The following is a 21,406-nucleotide window of genomic DNA, read 5'->3' as shown; positions in this document are numbered from 1 at the left end:
ACAGATGAATGATGCACGCATGCAAACATAAGTATGCTAATTGAAATATGCCCTAAAACTAACCATCAAAAGTTGGTAAATAAAAGGGAGGAAGGCGTGGGGTTGGAAGACATGCATCACACACATGCACGCTTATTACAACAGTTTTCCCTCTCGACGGAGGGTCCGAATGAATTTTAGCTAACTAGCTATGCTAATTAAACTAATTATTACAAAACAACCAATTAACTAACTTAGCTAATTAATTATTACAAAACATTAACTAATTAATCAAATTAATTAAATTACAAAACCAAATAAGTAAGAAACTAAATAGGCAGCCACAGCTCTGCCTCGGAATGATGAATGGTGCATGCTCGGTCGTGTCCTCCCGAAAATCCACCACCATGTCTTGTGATGCCTCTGTTTGCACTGTTTTAGACTTCTGAAAATCATGCCAACCTCCAAAATACTTCTGATCCACCTCATGGACAAACTGAGAGGTGGTCGGCCAAGAGGAATGGCCATCGGCCATGTGTCATAGTCATCGGCCAAATTTCAAGGCTATCGGCCAATTTTGATAGCTGATCGGCACACTTGATAGCCGATCGGCCACTTCTTCCTGCAAACTTCTCCTTTTGCTGCAACAGAGCACAAACAGAGGCATGACAGTGTATTTTCAAGAAAATGTGTGCGTAACCACACTCCTTATCATGTCTCAAGCTCAAAGGAGTGTAGTGCTCGGCTCTCGAGCCATCAATCACGCATCTCGATACATGATGGCCAAAGAGGCCGAGTTGCACAAGTCAATGGCAAATGAATGCACAAAAACACATAAATGCCTTAACCTCTATCATGCATGATCAAGAGGGTCAGCGACCGAGAATTGAGGCACGTTTCATCACTTCAAGTATGAAATATTCCTCGTTTCTCGTGTTTGGACTAACACCCTATCCAAACATAATGCAATGCATGCACAAGATTCTAAACGCAATGCAACATATGCACACATAATGCAATGTAACATGAACAACCTATCAATGCTAATGGCATGCAAACATGAGGCAATGCAACAAGCATGTAAACTCAATGTAATGCAACAAGCATGTAACAATATTCAAACCACATGCTCAATGGACTTAGACCGAATATGGACAAACCTCAATCATGCCCAAAATAGTGGCCAATAGTGTTGAAACGATGGCATGAAGAGCATGAAAAGGCAAGACAAGCATGCATGCCAATTGGCTCAAGAATTAAGGCATAAAGATGCAACTCTTAAGAGCACTTAAAGAGTGAAAAGCATGAACGTATGACAACACTATAAGCTCTGAAATCATGTATGGAATGGTGTCAAACCACTCAAACAACACAAGTATGGCATGCAAGAGGGCTCAAAGCTTGAAACTAGCATAGGTACTTGCACTATAGCTAGACAAAACATGAAGCATATGGCCAAGACAACCCAAAACAATCCTAGAACATGTCAAAATGAGACTAAAACATGCATGGAAGGAAGCCAAAATAAGCTAGCATGGTGAGCATGAAGCATGAAATATGCAAGGCCAAAAGGGAGGATTACACTACACCTACTAAGACTAAGCATGGGATGGCTTTGCCAACAAAAATTAGAGTTATATCATGGCAAAATAACCCCAAAAACACACTGAAATGATTGCTGACAAGCTTAGGCATGAAGGCATACACAATGACTCATGTTTAAGGCATAAAGCATGAACCTTCCAAAGCATGGAAAGAGTGACAAATGCAAGTGTATGACCACACTACATGCACTGAAATCACGTGTGAAATGATGCCAAATCATGTTAATAGCCCAAGCAATGCATGCTAGTGGCTTGGAAACTCAAGGCTAATGAGCTAGAATGAACCATGGCTATACAAAGTAATCCATGCATGACCAAAAAAACACAAATTAGACCTTAAGCATGGTAAAACATGGCCAAAAGCTTCTTGGAGTTAAGCCAAAGCATGCTAGAATAATGGTCCAAACACATAATGCATGTTGGGCTATTATGCAAGGTTGCACTACAAGTATGTAAAGCATGCAAGATGCTATCAAACCAACCTAAAAAAGAGTTGAGGCATGCTAAAATAACACCAAAAACTTGCTAAAATAGAACCAATACATGCTAGACAAACATGCCACTTTGATGAGCCATCTATGCAAGCATGCAAGACACAAGGAGAGGGGGTGACCCTCTCCTATTTAAGACATCAAAATACACTTTCCACCACTGAAATTCCTTTGGAATTCAGTGGTAGAAAGGTCATGCAAAGACTAAAACAAAAGCCTAAAAAGGTGGCCCAAAACAAGGCAAAACAAGGCACAAATGGGGGTAGACCACCCCCAACACCAACAAGACCTTAAGAAATTATTTCAAACACATGAAAATGAAGCTTTTTACAGTTGAGAGTTAAGCCAAAATAAGCATGTAAATAAGGCTAAGTAAGCAATGAACACAAAGCTTAAAAGAGGATTAGTGACTCACCCTTGTAGAACAACTTCAAAGAGGCTACTCCAGCAACTTTCTGAGCTAAAAACCAAACTCTGAGTTCAAACAAAACCCTCAAGTCCCTCAGCAACAAGAGTATGGTGTTTGAGTAGGTGCTTTAGTGCAAAAGTGTGAAGAAATTACACTTTTGAGCACAAACAAGTGCAAATATAGAGAGAGAGGAAGGAATATAGAGAGAGAGTGATATATATCTTGTATATCAAATTTCAGAACCTCTGGAAAGGAAGAGGGGCCTCCCTTCTTATAGAAAATCAAGTCCCAAGCTTGTTGAGCAAGCTTGGAGCTTGTTAAAATCCATCCATACACGTGTATGGAGGATACACCAAGTGACCAACAGCTGGCACCAGCTGGAAAAAAAATATCTGCAAAAGCACAAAAAAGGGGTCTCGGCCAAAAAAATGGCCGATTGACCAAAAAGAGTGCCGACCGGCCAACACTTATGGCCGATGGCAAGAAAGAGGGGCCGATAGGCACAGGGCCTGGCCGATAGGTTGTGGGGCTGACCAACAAGCCACCCTATTCCTTCAGAAACAAAATCACAAGCTCTTGGTCCACAACCAAGCACAAAACAGACAAGTTGAAAGGCTCCAAGGCAAGGCGCGCGGCCAAGACCTTCAGAAACTCAAAACGAACACGAGCATGGATGATCATCGAGTGTTCAAACGATGACGTCCAAGTCTTGAGGACGGTCAAAAATGGGGTGTCTACAGCACCTTATAACTAAAAAGAAGAATGACATAATTTCAATTTTCTGAGGCATAACTAAAAAAAGAAAAAGATCATAACTAAACCCAACATGAGTCATAACTAAAGAATTTATGAGTAATAACCAAAATAATGTCATAATTAAAAAAAACTAATCATAACTTTTTTTTTTTTTTTTTTTGCATAACTCGGGATGCATATGGTACACCCATTTTAAATGAGTGTATATTAAAATTTCCCTTTTACGTTACATAAAAAATTACATGTGTCAATTCAGTGTTTAAAAATACATTAAATAATTTTTGAGATATAAATATATTTTAATAATGATATAATAGATATTAGATATATTTTAAAAATAAATGTATAATTTTTGAATTAAAATTTGAAAATTTTAAGAAATATACCAAAATAATATTTGTATATATATATTTTCTATTTATGTTATAAAAAAATATTTTAAAATATACTTACAAATTAAAATTTAAATAAATATATTGGCCAAGTAACTTATGGATTGGATATAAACCAAGATAATTCTTTAAGGATTAGGTTTGGGCCAAGAGTTGTTGTCATAAAATTTGGCTCAAACTCGGTTTTTAGGCTATTTTCAGTATTTAATTCAATATTGAAAATTTCAAACTAATTCATACCCATCACAACTTGAGAAACTATGATATAATGTAAACATAAAGTTCAAATTTATTATTATCAAATATTTTTACTAATTAACTGATCAATTCTTTAGATTAGTTGTAAGGCTAGGGTTAGAATATGCCTCAAAATTTAAGACAACCCGATAGTAGATAATTTTTCATACATAAATATAACTAACTATTCATTTAATAGTTCTTGACATCAGTGGGCCCACAAAAGGTTTTGGCCCACGATTTAAAGCCCAATTCACGGTTCAAGTACTAAAGTTCAGTACCCTTGAGAACCCAATGTTGAACCAGAGACCAATGGTATCTAAACACTTGTCAAGCAGGGAACTGGCCACGTAAGCAGACAAAGATCTACAAAGTTATTGCACCCATACATCAACCATTAATGAGACCCTGGTAGCATTAAATGTGGCATCTCTTTCACATCGGAGAAAACAGGCTCATCGTGAATTAGGTCAGCTAAACCTTAGACTTACGGTCGACGAGACAGTAGGGAAGGGACAAGGAAATGATGAATGAAAAAGATAAAAGGCTTCAAAAGAGCGACATAGGTTAAGTTTTCTCTCACTCCTCTCATACATTATCTCTCTAAAAACCTTCTTACCTTGAACTAACTTGATCGTCAGAGTGTCTGCCGAGGGACTTCCCCTCATTGGACCGTTTTTGCATGTGTGTTTTGCGAACTATAAGCCCAACAGACCTATCTGAAGTGTGGATCAATCTGGCTCATCCTTCCTCCAAGTTTATAGTATCATCAGTTGGCGCCGTCTGTGGGAAATCACAACTCCGGTTGACAGTTGTGCTCATTGTTGCCAGAGACCCATTTCCAGTTACTTCTCCTTCTCTCTCGTCGGGGTGGATGGTTACAACAAGATCCATGGCTTCTCAACACAATGTCATCGACCCCAAGCAGAGCCTTTTTACCCAAATAACCCACCACAGTACTTCACGGAGCTCGCCAACAGCATCAACTGCTTGACCGAGCAAAACCAGGCCTTGATCAACGTTTTACTCCAATGAAATCTCCCTATCCCTGCTCTACCATCACAAGACATCCCTTCCAATCAAGAACAGACCCCGAGCCATCCTTTCCAACAAGCCCATCTTTCTAACCTGGAGGGTCTACGGGCTCCACATCAAGACCTACACCCACCACCTCAGGGCTTGCATCCATCAAATCACGCACCTGTCCTGCTCCGAGAGGTGAGCAAGTAGATCAGAGACCTTCAGGGCATGTGTATGTTGTTACTGCGCAGGATCTTGTACCGACTCTATCTGTTGTGAGAGGTACCATTTTGTTTTGCAACTCGGTTGCTAATGTGTTGATTAAAACAGGTGCATCCCATTAGCTCCTTCGCTCGAGCCAGGGTTCTTTCGCTCGTGCGTCTGCGTCTGGTTCTGGACCTGAGAGTTGCATTTCTTAGCTCGAGCGAGTGAGGACTATGTTTTGGGTTTCTTCGCTCGAGCGAGCTTTTCTTCGCTCGAGCGTGCTTCTGGGTTGCAGACCAGAAGCTTCGATTTGTTGGCTCAAGCGAGGCTTTCTGTGCTCGAGCGAGGTTTCTTTGTGTCTGGTCGCTCGAGCAACCATTCCTTTGCTCGAGCGAGCCTTGAATATATCAGTTGGCAGCAGCAGGGTTACACTTCATTTCTTCACCATCTCTTTTACACAAACCCTAGATCCAGCTGCTCTTCTCTCTCTACATACCTTCTCTCTAAGATTCCATCTACTTCTAGAGTGTTTCTACCCTAATCTCTTTGTAAGAAAGATAGAGGGCGGTTTGGGCTTCACTTTAATCTGAAAAATAGTGGATTTGGAGCACTTTGAGTTTTCTTCATCTACTCCTTTGGGCTTCTAACTTCGAGGTAGGGATAACCTACTCCATTCTATGAGTTTTAACATAAATTTTAGTCATTTTGATTAGATAGCGTTGTTGGGTAATTTCGGGAAAAGTTAGGGTTTGATGTGTAATTTATAAAAGGGAGTTTTCAAATGTTAAACTCCATGTGTATGTGAGACCTTGGAAAATGGGATTATTGTTGTTAAATTTATGAAATTGAACCTTAGGGTTGATAATGGAAAAAGGCAAAAATTGCCCTAGTTATGTTGAATAATTAATTTGGGGAAATGTGAAATTGGGTTGGAAATCATGAAATTGGATGGAATTGTAATTGAATGGTGTGGTTGGATTAATTTATCACCCACTTAAGAAATTGTTGATTAGTTATATGTTCGATAAATTTATTATCTGTTTAGAGATAACTGCTTTGGGCTATCGATGGAGGATAGTCTTGATTGTTGTAGACATTGTATGATGATTAGTGAAAACTGAAACTAATCACATTGAATATGTTATTGAATATGACGGTTGGAATAATACCGCAAATGTGTGTATTGATTGATCATTGTACATGATAAGTGTTTAAATATATTGTATATGTATGTTGTTTGGGAGGAGATAGGGGATGTTCTCCATGGTTTGAGAGGAGATAGGGGATGGAATCTCAAACCTGTTTGGGAGGAGATAGGGGATGGACTCCACTGATACAGCAAATCTGTGTATCATTTGAAATATGAAAGTGTTTTAATATGAGTTATATTCTCATGTGAATTATGAAGTATGGAAGTGTTTTAATATGTGTTATAGTCTCATTGAATTGTTTGGCCTGGTTCTGAGCCATAATTATAAATCGAAACTGTATAAGTGAAGGAAACTAAAATGAAAAATGGATGTACTTGATGTTGAATTGAAAAGTGTTGTAAGTTGGTTTATAAGTGTCAACCATACATCAAATACTATTGTTTTAGTTATTTCTCATACTTGGTTTAGTATATCTCTACTGGCATTGGCTCACCCTATATGGGACATCATTTTCTGGTTCAGGTGATATGCCACCCCCAAGGACATAGCTTGGGAGGCTTAGAGGCTGAAGATCCCTTTTTTGTTGTTTACCTTTTTGTGTATTACATGTAAATTCAAGCCGACGGCTTAATGTGTATAAGTTAGTACTCTCTTCTTTTTTTTTTTTGCAACCAAGTGTTGGCTTGGAAAGTTGTAAACTCGTAGGGCATTTACTTTTGTTGTCAACATGTAATACTTTTGTGATAAATACTATGATAAATAGATGTACACTTTATTCTCTTGAATATATTGTATCATGAATGTATGAATTATGGGTTTATTTTGAGGGCGTTACAGAAACAAAGATGAAGATATAGATTTTAGATGTAATAAATAAGAAATTATTTAAGCATTTTATTATTTTCAAATAATTTATTTCTTCAAGTAAAATTCTCTTTTAATTAGATGTAAGAATGACAAATTTAAATAGTTTATTATTCTCAAATAATTTTTTATCTTTCATTTCCCATCATCTAATTTTAATTTATTGTAACGTGATTAAATATTTTTTTTACTTTTATATTTATTTTTAAAAGTTTTATGAGGTAACATTTGGTAATTTTTATAAGTCAATTTTTTTATTATAAATATGAAATGTTATTATGTTTATTTTTCTTTTAAAAAAAATTAATACACAAATATGTTTACAAAACAAAAGAAAAATTCATGCTTCGTAAGTTGCTATGATATTGGGTGATACTAGGTAACATTGATGAAAGAGAAAATTTGAGAAAAAGAATAGAGAATAGAGAATAGAACAAATAATGATGATAATAATAAATTATATGGTGTTGCTATTTTCTACAGTGACACTATAAAAAATGAATGAGAAAATAAATAGAAAAAAATGAAAGAAATAAAATAAATAAAATGAAAAGAGAGAGATAATTTGTAACGCCCTCAAAAATAAACCCATCATAACATACATTCACTTTAAATAGAAGAGATTTCATATTACAATCATCAGAGTATTCTTACAAAAGGTATTACATGTTGACAATAAAGTAAATGCCCTATAGGCTTACAACTTTCCAAGTCAACACTTGGTTACAAAAAAGAGAGTACTAACTCTACACAAAATAAGCCCTTGGCTTGATATACATGTAATATAACAAAAAGGAGTCTGACAGCCTCAAGCCTCCCAAGCTACGTCCTTGGAGGTGGCATAATACTTGTACCTGAAAATTATGTCCCATATAGGGTGAGCCAACGCCCAATAAAGATATGCTAAACATAATATGAGCAATAACTAAAACATCAGCATTTGATAAACGTTTAACTCATATAAACCAACATACAATACAATCCAGTTCCATAATCCTTTACTTAACAACACTCAACCTATAACACGGCTCAGAACCTGGCCAAACAACTTAAGTGAGACTACATCTCATGCCGACAATACTTCAAACTGCCATTTCACGGAAATTGCATCCGCGGGATTCGGCACCCATATGTAATTATTTTCTTATGGCCATTTTATGGAAATTTCATCCGCGGGACCCAGCACCCATGTATAGATATTTTCGGATTGCCATTTTACGGAAATATCATCCGCAGGATTCGGCACCTATGTATAATTATATTTGAATTGCCATTTTACAGAGATTTCATCCGCCGGATTCGGCACCCATATATAATCATTTTTGAATTGCCATTTTACGGAGATTTCATCCGGGAAATTCGGCACCCATGTATTCAAATACTCAATGACATACTTAAATTGATTAGTTTTAATTCACCTAATCATCATGCATTGTCTACAAGAATCAAGACTATCCTCCACCGATAGCCCAAAGCAGTTATTTCTAAACAGATAATAAATGCACCAATAGATAAATTATCAACATTTTCAAAGGTGAGTGATTAATGAATCCAACTCCACCATTCTATCTCATAATGAGCCAATTTACTCATTCCCAACTCAATTTCATATTTCCATAACATTCCCAAATTAATTATATAAATTAATTCATAACATCAAATTAGGGCTTTTCTCCCTCTTTCTCAATATTGACCCAAAGGCCCAAAATATCTTCAATAACATCAATACCCTCATTCATGACCCAAAATACACAAGTGTGGGCCAAAATAACAAAATCCCTCTTTCTCATTTTGAAAACCCTAACACCCAAAATTACCCAACATCAACATTATATCAAAATGACTAAAAATTTATGTCAAAGACCATAAGAATGAGTAGTTATCCCTACCTCAAATTCGGAGCTCAAAGGGAGAAAATGAAGAATTTCGAGATGCTCCAAATCCCAAGATTTTCGGATCAAAATGTAGCCCACAACGAGATCAACACTTTTTACAAAGGCCCAATTGTAGAGGATCACTCCTACTAGATCAAACCCTAAAGAGAAGTTGTGTTTGAGAGAGAGAGGCACTCCAATGGAGGTTTTGAAAAGTAAGAGAGAGAAAAGGAGTTGAAAAAGTGATCCAAAAATTCGAACTTCGGACTGATATACACGTCGCCCCGCTCGAGCGTAGAACTCCCCGCTCGAGCATCAGACACAGACTCACGCTCAAGCGTGAAAATCGCCACTCGAGCGTCGATTGCATACTTCTAGAAGTTTTGCAGACCATGGTCTCCGCTCAAGCGTCAAACTCCCTACTCGAACGGAGGAACAAAAACAAAAGGTCCCGCTCGAGCGTCAAAACTCCCGCTCGAGCATACGACGACTTGCAGAGACAAAATACTGGGAGATAAATATTCACGCTCGAGCGTCAAAACGCCCGCTCGAGCGAAGAAGCAACAACAAATGGCCCGCTCGAGCGTCAAAAGCCCCGCTCGAGCGTGAAGGCCAAAATCTGGGCATCAACTTTAGGTTTCTAAACACAACCAACCTGTTTCAAACCTGCCCAACATAACCCAAGACTGAAATACAAAAAGTAAAGGATGAAAATGAGAATAAGACAACAACATAACCACGGAACCAAGTCCGGAATACAATAAACAAAGGAAGGGAAAACCGGGATCGCTATATAATTTCTCCAAATATGTATTTTTCATACAACAAAAAATCAAATACCTATATGTATTTTTAAATTTTTATTAAAACTCTAATTTCTCAATATAATTATTTTTAAAATTGGTGGCCTTCTTAAAAATAAAACATCTTTTATACTTTGTTTCGTAATTTTCAAATAAATGATTGTATTTAATCTAGTATAAGGTTTAACGGTTATCAATTTATTAACTCTATTTTTTTTTTTTTTGGAGGGGGGGGGGGGATAAATAATGTTTGGTTATTCTACTATATATATGTTTGTCTTAACAATTTAGAATTTTTTTAAATATTGTATGGAATATGATAATTTTATTTAACATTATTAAAATAATGTGGGTCTTTATTAATTTTTTGTAAAACCTCAAAAGAGGTGAATGAAATTTACTATTTGAATATATAAGGGTAATTTTGAAATTTTTTACTTGTAGTATATGACGTCAGCATGATATCATCATATTCTGTTAAATAAATTAATAGAAGATTAACGATAAAGAAATTTTAATAATAGTTTTAAAAGTAAGAATAGTTTTTGTAATTATTAAAATTATAAGATATCCTTATAATTATCAGAAAGAGGTGAGTGTAAGAGCATCCACATCAGGCTCTCTACAATAGCGTTGAAGCTATTGTAGAGAGCAAAAGCTATAAATATGTGCTCCATCAGACTCTCTATAGCAACCATTCATTTTGATTTGCTACAGTGTCTCACCTAATTAGACGAGACACTGTTCATAGGTTAATTTATTTTTTATTTTATTTTCTTTCCTGCGCTTCTTTCTCCCCCCAACAATAACACCATCTCTCATACCACCATTACTGTCAACACTTACCAGAGCCATCTCACAAATTTCATTCTTACCATCTTGCAAGTTCATCAAGCTCTCTCTCTCTCTCTCTCTCTCAATCATGTATTAGTTGATGCCGGTGCGAAGTAGAACTGAATTGAAGTGAAACTGGGCCAAAATGCCATGGCCAATCGTCCTCCTGATGTCCGAAATGAAATCTAGCCAAGTCACAAAACCAATGGCCGGGTGATTCTGCTACTCTAGTCCACTGGTTTGAAAAAGATAAAAGAATAAAAAATAATATTTTAATGAAATAGAATTTTAGAATTGAGAGTTTGATGGAGTGTGTATATAAAAAAAAGATACTAGCTAAAATATAAAAGTAGATTTTAGATTATAATTTGACTCAAAATTTGCCAAGACTTATGCGGATGCTATAATTTAGGGTTCATTTGGTAATGACTTTTTTAGTTGGCTTTTTAATTTTTTTGACTTTTTTAGCCTAAAACTTTTAATTTTTTGATTTTTTTGCTTGACTTTTTACTTGTGAATGCCAATTTTTTTTGTTTGACTTTTTAATTTTTTTAATAATAATAATTATTATTATTATTATTATTATTATTATTATTATTATTATTATTATTATTATTATTATTATCTATATATAATTATTTAGCCGAATAAGAAAACCAAACCGGGGCTTGCTCTTTTATCTTTTTAACCATTTTGATCACCAAAAAAAACTGCATGATCCTCGTTCATTTGAATGTTGCAGCTTTTTCTTTTACAGTTGTCAATACACATGGTGGCAGTCGGAAAATCTTTTTATCTTTTTGACCATTTTGATTGCCAAACAACAGGCCTATTTGGTAGGGCTTATAAGCTAATTATTTCAGCTTTTAACTTAATTTAAGTTAAAATAGTGTGTTTGGTACAGCTTAAGTTACCAACTTGTAGCTTAAACTAAGTTATTTTTCAACTTATATCAAAAGTTGGTGATGGGGTGCTTAAGGATTTCGACTTAAGCGCGCAGCTGGGATTGGGGGGTTAAATGACTTAAATGTCCCTTCCAAACTTCAATATTTACAAAACTGCCATTATATATACCCGTTATCTCTGTTGCCCTAAACACACTCTCGTTTCTCATAGTCTTCTCTTCTCTTCTGCTCTCCTCTCCAGCAACTAAGAAGAACAGTCGTCCGCTTCTTGATCGCAGTAGATCGGTGCTTGTAGAACATCGTCTACCTCTCCAAGAACAGTCGTCCCCTATTTTTCGTTCATCTGCATCGAAAAGGTAACATTTCATGACTGTGATATATACAAATACACATATATATATATATATGTATATATGTATATGGACATCGATTAGGGTTGATTTCATGACTGAGAAGTTATATACAATACATATATATATATATATATATATATATAAGATTTCTCTCTCTAATTACTACGAAATGTCCCTCTTCTTCACTCTGTGATTAGGGTTGAAAACGCCTCTCTCTTCTTCACTCTTTGATTACGGTTGAAAACCCACCTTTTACTGTGATCTATTATTTATTTATTTAATCCTTAAATGTTTTTCAATTTTAAATGCATAAATTTGGTTCCATGTAACTGACTGAGCTCTTATAATTGTTTTCTTTCTGTATATGTTGGGCAAAATCTACTTTACAAAATCAAATTTCAAAGAAAAAAGATCCAAAAATGACAATTTTTTAAAACTACACTAACCTTTGAATCATGTTAGTTTAATTGGTTGTTCAGCTCTGGTTGACTTTGTGGATTGCAAGGAATATATTTGTGGGTTAATGCTAAAAATTATTTTCCATACATGCTCATTAGTTTTTCTGTATGATATATACATGTATTTACGCTTGTAGTGTTATTCGCTAAAAATGCGGAAACAATTATGTTTGTGACTAGAAGGGTGGTGAATAGGCCAAACTCTTAAACAAATTAGCAATTAAAATTTACCAAGTGGATTAATCTATTTAATTAGCTAGTTCTAATTATTCACATGATGCTTTTTATTGCCCATTTTCACCATTTATATTGCATAACTATAATTTTTATGGTTTGAGTTGACTTCACTAATGCCTAACAAGGGGGGCATGGGCTCACCAGGGGTTGGGGATTTGGAATTTGAATTTCCATTCTATTCTATTACTCATGATAGGATCATGTGGATACATACAGTAGGGAATATCTATGACAAATCTTCTCAACTTTTGGTTGACTGGCCTTTTTGGAACAAAGGAAATGCAGTCTTTGAGAACTCCATGCCTTTCTGTTAAAGTAAAGGGTTTGAATTAAAAAATTGTTGTGGATTGCGCTCATAACTATGTGGAATGGTTTAAAAGAGTTCAAATGTGACATTTTTGTATTAGTTGAATTAATCGATTATTTGTAGAGTTCAAATTCCATTTTCAACCAATTCGTAAGTAAGCATTACAATGTTAAAAGATACCTCAAATGTTCTTTTCTTTTTCTTTTGTCAATCATTTCTACTTTTAAAGTACTAGTAGTAGTAGTAGCAATTAACTTGATGATTCACCTAATTTCTTGCTTGTGAAATTTACTTGGAGTATCATCTGTCCATTTTTTTTTCTAAAATAAATAAATAAATTCCTCTACATTGGTTAAAAAAATTCTTCCTGAATGAGACTCAAGCTTGAGACACTTCCTCACACAGAGAAAGCATTATAAGTTTTTTCAAGTAGGCCAAATGCCAATTGTGGATGGCTATATTTTCTAATTTGTGTTTATCGTGTTTTGTTTTTTGATTGATGCCTATATATCAATTAAATTGGCTTAGCGAACCTTTGATAGATTGAAACTGAAAATGAGCGATACTATTTCTTTTGCAATAGAATTGCTTCAAGTGATGTCACTTGGCTAGGCAAGTAGTAAAAGTTTAAAGACATGTTTGAGGATTTTCGGAGACTACTTTGTAATTTATTTCTGTGGAGTTCTACAGAGAACCTAGCTTAGAGGATGTAGTTCACCCTTACTTATAGTAAGGCATTTAGGTATCTTGATAGAGAGGAATTTGGATATATGGCATCTAGATTGTAGTGCCAATTTGCAAGTTCTTTTTTTTATTATTCACTTTGTCTATGTTTTCATATAAGAATCTTGCTAGTAAAGAGTTTATAATTATGTGAGTTGACTTGGGTTGTGATATTCATTCATTAAGGTTAAGTAAAAAGTATAATAAAAAACTGGGTTGTGATATTCATTGATTGAGGTTAGGTAAAAGGTATAATAAAAAACTTAATAGTTGCTTATAGAACTCCGAAAAAAACTTATAAAAAACTAGGTTGTCAATGTGTTTTTGGACATGTGTTGTTATCAAATTTGAAATCCAACCACTACTTTGGACTTGTGCTGTTATCATAACCCAATCTGCTAGCTTGCTGGATAACAACATTCACTGATATAATACCATAGTACCTATTAATGGTGCTACATGTTTTTGGACTTAGCATTAACATGGATTGTCCTGAGGCTTATTAGGGATGGTTTTGAAGCCTCTCTCTGTAGAACTTCCTGGCCTGCTACCATTGGTCGCCCTTCAGGTCTCTTTCTCTCTCTCATCTCTCTCTTTGTGGATTTTGGTAAGGACCCATTTCTGATATGCGTGTGGTGTTGTGTTCATGAAGTGTTTGAATTTACAGGTGATTATGAATATATAGATGTTTTGATGAAGGACAACAATGGTGGTGGTGATGAAACAGAGAGGTTGATAGTGGACATGGATTTCAGGTCTTAGTTTCATCTAGCAAGGCCTACTTCAACATACACAGAGCTCACAGCTTCTCTGCCTTCCATAATTGTTGGGAGTGAAGAGAAACTAATGGAGATAATATGTTTGGTTTGCTTAGCAAATAGCATCAACAATTTTCTCAAGACTACTCAGAGATGGAATTTAAATTTGATTGTATTGTTCAGCTACTGCCAAATTTAGGGGATGTTTGTTATAGCTTTTTGTTTTTTGAAAAGAAAAAAAAATAAAAATCATGAAAACTTGTTTGATAGAAGTATTGTTTTCGTGTTCCTATATGAATTGTTGAGGCTATGCCTCAAAGTTTTGTTCTTTTATTGTTACCTTTAAAAAGGAAAAAGTTTTGATGATTTTTCTGGCAATTATCCATTTTAATGTCCTCTAGTTGTTTCTCTATTTTATTTTATTTGCTAATTTTGCTCTCATCACAAGTTTATCCAATTTGATCAAATAGCATTCAGGTTATAAAGTATAAATAAGAAGAGAAAACGCTATGTATGAACCATATATATCTTATAATTAAATATATATATATATATATATATATCACAATTAAATACAATATGAGGTATAACAAAAGAAATTATGAGTAAGGGCTAGGCTTCTCTTGTGAACCCAATATTAAAATTTTAAAAAAAAAAAAATTTGAGGTAACGGAAAAATGTACCAAATTAGGTACTAATTATATTAACTTCCATTAATGAAATAACTTTTTCAAAATTTAAAATGAAGAAAATGACAAAATTATAATTTTTATTTTCATAAGGGCAAAAATGACAATTATACAGCAAAAAGCTATTTTACAGCTTATTTATCAAACACTACTCTGCTGCTTAAATCCATAATCTCACAGCTGCACCAAACAGGTTACCAGCTTATGTTTACAGCTGTAAGTTATAATCTGTTAAGCTATAATCTATAATCACTTTCCCACAACTCTGCCAAACCGGGCCAAAGTAGAACTATCAACATGGACGAGAAATTATTTAATTTCTATGTTTGTCAAAAACATAGTAGATAAATTATTGAACATTGACATTTAATTAATTGTCTTTTAAAATTTTAATATAAAATTAGTAGGTCCTACAATTTAGACAAATCATTATTATTTTAAAATATTATTTAGTGTGTTTGATTTTAATTTTTTTAGATTTAATTTTTTTTAATTTAAATTTTTTATTTTTTTTGTGTTTCTTTATTTTTAGTGAATATTTCTAAAATTTTAAGTAATTTTTTTTATTTTTTAAATGCACCTTACTTAGATGTATTTAAAAACTAATTATATTTGTAAACAAATATTTTAAAAAATTAATAAATTTATTACCCAAACGGCAATCCAAGAGAGGGTGAATTGGATTTCTATAAATAAAAATTAATAATCCCCCAATAAAAATAACTAGTACAACAAATGATTAACTGAGGATAAATTGATGAATAACAATTAATGATTAATCACAATGAACAACTTTATCAGTGTAAGCAGCTAATCACAGTAAATAGTTATATTAGTTAAGTAAAGAGATTAGGGAAGAAGAAACAAACAGATTTATAGTGATTCCGTTTTAACCAAGCCTACATCCACTCCTCAAGTTTCACTTGAGATTTTCCACTATCTTCTAGCTTTACAAGAGTACTAGTAACCTCTTTACAAAATGGAGCAAACCTCCATAGATTTTACATAGACTTTCCAAGTCCTAAACCCTGCACTTTATAGATAATTCTCAATCACTCTCAAGGAATCAAGAACACTGAATGTACCACACTCTTACAAGATTTAATGAAGGTGCTTTTGTTTTCAAAGAAAGCTACAAGGATAATTTCTCAAAGATAGCTATAAAATGTTGAAGCTCTGTATGTGTATCAGTAAACCTCATACAAGTAAATGGGCTCAAAGCTATAAGACTCAATGTATAATTTTTGAGAGAAAAATGAAAACTAGATAAAGAACTTCCCAAATGATCAAAGAAAATGAGATTAATGAAAGATCAGAAATATTTTCTTACTTGTGTTGTTGTTGTCTTTCTTCAGCATAAGCACTTCTATTTATTAAGGAGAAATTCATCGACCGTTGTCTATTGCTTGTGTTGAGAAGATTGAGTGAGATTTTGGTTAAATCTACTCTACTCTACTCAAACTTGCATTTCCCATACATGATTAGATGTTGAAAGATGGGTCTGATTAATGACAAGAACATTTGAAAAAGAGCCGTTACAATACAGAGTGGTCGTCCACCCAGATGTTCCAGATGAAGTTTTGTTCTTGGCGGTCGTCCGCCCGAACGTCCTCCCAGATGTCTGGTCAAGTCCCGGTCGTCAAGGATGACAACCGCTGTTGTCGAGCATACTGTTGGTTTGACAACCGGAGCGAAGCAGAGCTGAAATTACCCACCGGTCATCCGCCCAATGTCCTCTCGAATGTCCACCCGGATGTCCCTGCAGAGAAGCAAAAGTTTGCTGAAAATTGGCCTGACCGGTTAATCGCCTAGTCGTCCGATCGGTCAACCGACCGATCGACCGGCCCCTCAGTTGGCTGCTCTCTTTTTGCTGCAGCTTTGAGTTGCTGCTGTTACATTGCTGCTTTGGGCTGTTTTGCTGTCATTTTTGGGTTGATTTGTTGTTATTTTTGGGCTGATTTATCATATGTTTAAGCTTCATTTTGAACTCAAAAAACAACAAAATTAGAGCATCAAATAATCAATTAATCTAAGATGATTTAAGGAACTTAGATCAGGCAAGATTGAATTTCATTTTGATCTTCAAAAATAGCATTATGATAGGATAGATTAATATGAATAATTTGAGATATGTCAATCAAATTAATTCTTTCAAATAATCAAAAACATAATCAAAATAAAAACAAATTATCAAAATCAAATATGTCTAACAAAATACATAAGAATACGAAAAGTGTAGTGAATTTTTGTATTTTTTTTATTCATGTTTTTGATAATTAGTGAATTTTTTAAAGATTTTTTTACAAATATTATACTTTTTAAGTATATTTATGTTAGGTGTATCTAAAAATTTTAAAAAATTACTTAGAATATTAAAAAAATTTAGTGAAAAAAAAATGAAAAAAAAAAAATTCAATTTTTTAAAAAGTGAATCCTGAAAATTTAAACCAAACAAACTAAATTTGTTGTTAGAGTATTAAATAATTTCTCTATAAGTGCTTGTCAATTTTAATACTTCTTTTAAAATCTTAAGATTGATATTTAAACTCATTAAATTGGATCAGGATTATTTTTTAAAGTTTTTCTTAGATGGGTTGGATTTGGAAATGTTTCTTCCTGCTCGCCCTAGCATGATTATTAATATATATTATGTACATGTAAAATTTTACTATAAATACTTCTTATCGTATGTATTCTTAAATTTATATTATACTTTTAAGTTATACAAATTTCTTTTTCAGTAATGGTTAATTTTTTTTCTTTAGTTGCGATCTTATTTTAGTTATGACTCATAAGATTTTTGGTTATATCTCATATATTATTTGGTTATGACTTCTTTTTTTTTTTTTTACAGTTATGACTTTAAAGTATGACGTTGTCATTTTTTTTAAGTTATAAGGTGCATACGATACATACCCTTTAAATTTTTCTCGTATGTACATATTAATACGTGTATATATATAATTTACTAAATTTTACTTTTTTTAAATAAAAAGATGTACTTAAAATGAAAAATGTATTTATTTAAGTTAATATTCAAGATGTAACGACTAAATATTAAGGTGTAATTTTAATTAGCTCGATTTTGATTTTAAATTTTTAACTTTGTCTCAATTTGGTCAAATGGATTACAACTATTAATATTTTTTAACAAAAAATATGTACATAAGTGTCATGTGTCTCAAAATTATGAATTTATCTAACTCAGTAAGTGAACCTCAACTAATTTAGTGATAATTTTTCTCAAAAAACACTGATGATATTATTAATTTGATCAAATTGACGTAAAATCTAAAATTAAGGATCAAAATCAAATCAATTAAAAATGTAAAAATCAAAATAAAACAAAAGATAAAATATAAGGACATCAGCGTAATTTACCCACAAAATTATCGGCCTTGTTTGGTTTGTTTCTCAAAAAAAATTTTGAAAAAAATTCTCTACAAATAAATTTTCAAGAGTAATCAAATTAAACAAATTTTTTCAATAAAAATCTCAAAATTTTGTTTGGTTACCTACTTTCCAAAATTACTCTCTCTCATACACATCAAATCAATCTCTTTTTTTAAAACTCTCTTTCCAAAATAATTTTCCAAAACCATTTCTAAAAAAAGACAAATCAAACAAGTTTTCATACTTTTTATCTCAGAAACTACTCTACAAACACAAACCAAATACACCCATCATTTTTCAATTTTATAATATTTATAGTTGTTTATATGAGTTTGTTGGGCAAGTTCGAGATTGTACAAGTAAGATTTTAAGGCTAGCTTGGGAGGGATTTTGAATTTGTTTGATTTGTATCTCGTGATATAATTTCTAAATTTTTTTTTAAAATTTTGTTTGCTTTAAATTTTTTGAATTTTTTTTTTCAAAATCACTTTCTTTTTCGTATATATCAATCAATCACTTTTTCTCTCTTTTCTTTTCTTCTCAATCATTTTTTTTCTCTTACACACATCTACTCAAACTACAATAAAATATCAAATCATCACAAACTCCCAAACTCTAAAATTATTTTCAAAACAAACCAAAAAAATTTCTAAACTCCCTCTCCAAAAAAAAAAAATTAAAAATTTATCTCAAAATAAAAACCAAACACACCTTTTTAGTTTCAAAAACTGAAAAAAATATTTGGTGTTATTGGACGTCACGTGACGTACTACTTACCAATAATAATATATCATGTTTTTATTATCTTTTAATCACTTAATATAAAATTATAAGTCTCATTTTTTTTATTAATTAAAATACTTTTGTGGCATCACGTGACAATACCTCAAAATCAACCAATAATTTCTCTCCCAGTCGGGCCGGGTCAGATTTGGATTAAGAGATTTTTCTTTTTTTTTTTTCAAAAAAAAAATTCCTAACTTAGGCCTAGCCAAACACCCAGACTATAGATAGGCTTTCAGGCCATTATTCACATCACCACTGTGGTAGCTGGCCTCTTTGCTATAAAAATTAGTCACTATGCTTGGTTTTCTTTTTCATTTTCCTTTACAAAAAAATACTTTTCAAAAAATTTTATATTCTTAATTTTTATATTTTATATTTTTACTGATTTTTTTTAATATTTTAAGTAATTTTTTAAATTTTTAGACATACTTAACTTAGATGCATCTAAAAAGTAAAAAATTTGTGAAGAAAACCTTTTAAAAATTCACTAAATACCCAAAACACAAAAAAAAATATCAGAATTCAGTATATTTTTTATATTTTTATGTATTTATTAATTTTTTAAAATATTTTTTCACAAATTTTTTACTTTTTAAATACATCTAAGTAAGGTACATCTAAAAAATAAAAAAATATATTTAAAATTTTAAAAATATTTACTAAAAACAAAGAAAAAATACTTTTAATTTTCAAAAAATTTAATTTAAAAAACTCAAACTAAACACACTGAGTATTTTTCTGAGTATTTTCAGGTTATTCATATTCATATCACTGCTGTGGTAGCTGGCCACTTTGCTATAAAAATTACTTTTCTGACGAGGCATGGAGCTAGCTACTGTCAAAGCTCTGTTGTTGCTTTCTTTCTTTATCTCTTGTTCCTGGTTGAATTAGTTGAAAGAAGGAGAAGACTTCAGCGACTATGGCAGAAACTATAGCTGGGCCTTTTGTAGACTTTGTGGTAAAAAGGTTGGGAGATGTACTCATTCAATAGGAGTGTTCGCGGATCGGTTTTGTGCGGTTTGCGGTTCGGTTTTGACCCGCCCGCATCTATGCGGTTTGGGAAAAAGTCAACCCGCAACCGCCCGCAGTGCGGTTTGCGGTTTGTGCGGATAGGATTTGCAAATGTGCGGGCGGTTGCGGGCGGTTTGCGGTTTACACTTTTTTCTTTAAAAGTTAATTTTCAAGTTTTTTTTTTCCAGCGAATTTAGGCATCAGATTCATTTTATATATTTGTGATAACAATTTTTTGATGAGTTTACAAATAAAAATTGAATATCAATGCATTAAATGAAAGTACCCAAAACAAAGAGACCCTACACTAGCATTTTTGCTATGAAAAAAATGTATATCAATGCATTAAGGTTGTACTCAATTAGAATTGCCAGTTCAGTAATCAATAATCAAACTATAAGTTCCATCGACCATTAGAAGGAAAATTTTATTAGGAAAAAGTGAATGAATCACCAATGAAAATCAAATAAGAAACCAAGTTTAGGACTTTATAATTCTACGGCATTAAGAAAGTTGAGAAATACTTAAAAATAATGATCCTAGTGTCATAGAGAATATAATAGTACTCCTGTAAAAGTTACAAAGTTGGTATATAAAGAATAATAATAATAATAATAATAATAATAATAATTAAAGTGCGGGCGGTTTTTACAGGTTGCGGGTTTAAACCGCGACCCGCCCGCAACCCGCAAATTTGTCATATTTCAAACCGCAACCGCCCGCATTATGTTTGCGAAACCGCCCATTTATATGCGGGTTGGGCGGGTTGGGCGGTTTGAGCGGTTCGGATAAACCGTTGCCCACCCCTATCATTCAAACACAGAATTGCCCCCCTTGGTTTGGTTTGGTCGGTGAGTTATTATTGTCTTGTGACCGAATTGATATTATAGACTCCACACAAAACAACAATAATTTAGATCATTAAAAAATATATTATTAATAATATTAATACATTAAAAATAGTAATAAAATAAAAATAAGTCATAGAAAGTAAACGAAACTCACTGTCACATCATTAGTGCTCTCTCTAGTGATACTTTTTTAATGTTTCCAAACATTTTTCCCACACAAAATGCAATAATCCAGACACCCCCATCTCCACCTTCTGATTGGCCCCATCAACCATCATCCCCTCTTTTTTGGATTATATTACATAGATATATAATAC

The 21,406-nt window shown here is 33.2% G+C and overlaps 2 long non-coding RNA genes across 2 annotated transcripts in view; both read left to right on the top strand.

The window, feature by feature from the left end:
• Nucleotides 1-5,595: 5,595 nt before the first annotated feature.
• LOC145823752 (uncharacterized) overlaps nt 5,596-21,406 on the top strand; it is an 84,634-nt gene continuing 68,823 nt past the window's right edge. Inside the window, exon 1 of the long non-coding RNA XR_014365887.1 lies at nt 5,596-5,746. This is a non-coding gene — a long non-coding RNA (uncharacterized LOC145823752). The remainder of the gene's footprint in view (nt 5,747-21,406) is intronic.
• Nucleotides 12,620-14,737, top strand: LOC114285350 (uncharacterized). The gene is made up of 2 exons (XR_003637227.2): nt 12,620-14,169; nt 14,254-14,737. It is a non-coding gene; the product is annotated as an uncharacterized LOC114285350 (long non-coding RNA).

The sequence above is a fragment of the Camellia sinensis genome, chromosome 1, assembly GCF_055761805.1.
Source record: "Camellia sinensis isolate YWXY chromosome 1, ASM5576180v1, whole genome shotgun sequence".
Classification (NCBI taxonomy): Eukaryota; Viridiplantae; Streptophyta; class Magnoliopsida; order Ericales; family Theaceae; genus Camellia; species Camellia sinensis.
Note: the sequence above shows the minus strand (reverse complement) of the source record. Positions and strands in the feature narration are given on the sequence as shown.